The sequence below is a fragment of the Acyrthosiphon pisum genome, unplaced genomic scaffold (genome assembly GCF_005508785.2).
Source record: "Acyrthosiphon pisum isolate AL4f unplaced genomic scaffold, pea_aphid_22Mar2018_4r6ur Scaffold_20759;HRSCAF=22051, whole genome shotgun sequence".
In the NCBI taxonomy this organism is placed as follows: Eukaryota; Metazoa; Arthropoda; class Insecta; order Hemiptera; family Aphididae; genus Acyrthosiphon; species Acyrthosiphon pisum.
In genome coordinates, this window is record NW_021770152.1 from 1,778 (window position 1) to 2,976 (window position 1,199).

Below are 1,199 nucleotides of genomic sequence, written 5' to 3' on the forward strand. Positions count from 1 at the left end.
ATAATTTATTGGCAGAATACAACATACTTTAATTAATTAATTTTACATTTTTGTTTTTATAGATATATTCTTTTTGTGTCTTTCTAGTTGTATTTTTATTTATCCCTTTGTTATTAGTTTCATATTTTCCAATGTTTTTTTTCTTGTTAAAGGGCTTATGCTCGTGATATTAATAAATAAATAATTTAGACTACGTATTCAAACATTGTACTTGTTAGTCTTCTTAAAAATATAAAGATTTGATACCTTGGCCGCGGGTGGCATTTTTCTTCGGGCAAGTCACGGTGTCCAGAGAACCACCCAATGGCCTAAGTTACCCCGGTTAGGTTTAAGTTAAGTTTAAAATGTTATATAAAAATCAGTAGAATAATAAAAAAAAATTGGTGACCTCAGCATTTCGAACGACCAAGTCTCGCGGTCATATACCGTCGTTTACCGCCGTAACAGTCCGCCGTTAGAAAGTGTGACGTCACCCGAACACGTGTTCACCCGTTCGTATCCATTCGCATCCGACTTGGCGCAACTGGAAATTGACTATGACCGGTCACGTTCGCCGCCATAACGTGCGTGATGTCAACCGTCGTGGTCTCGGTAAGTGCAAATTCCGCAAAAATAACCACGGTCAACACCACTCCAGCCATCAACGCTCCCATCACCATGACAGCTGAGGTGGAAGCGGTCTCTGTTGCATACACTAACCTCGCTACAGATTGAGGTGGTAGTGCAGTGCGGTGATTGCCGGAATTAGATAGGACTAGAGTAGGTAAATGACATTTTTAACAGTAGGCTATATACATGCTTATATTATTATAGTCTTAATAATAGTAATACACGCTTGTGGACGGGGGGGGGGGGGGCACTTAACCTATGGACTTAAGTTATAACAACTTATCATACATCATGTATATTGAATATAAGCTAATTTAACATTACGTGTCCGCGACGTGGTGAGTGGACTGCGACATCAACTGGTGCGGGACAGCCTTTTGATCGTGATGGTGTGGTAAAGAACCGAAACGGAGAACAATACGCACCGAGGTACACACGTTGGTAAAGAGGAATGTATGGCGTACGGTATACCTACACGTCGGCGAATAATACGGCACAACGGTAAACGGATTACACGACGCGCGAATAATACGCACGCTGCCAAAAATGAGTGTACGGTCTACACGTCGGCGAGTAATACGGCACAACGA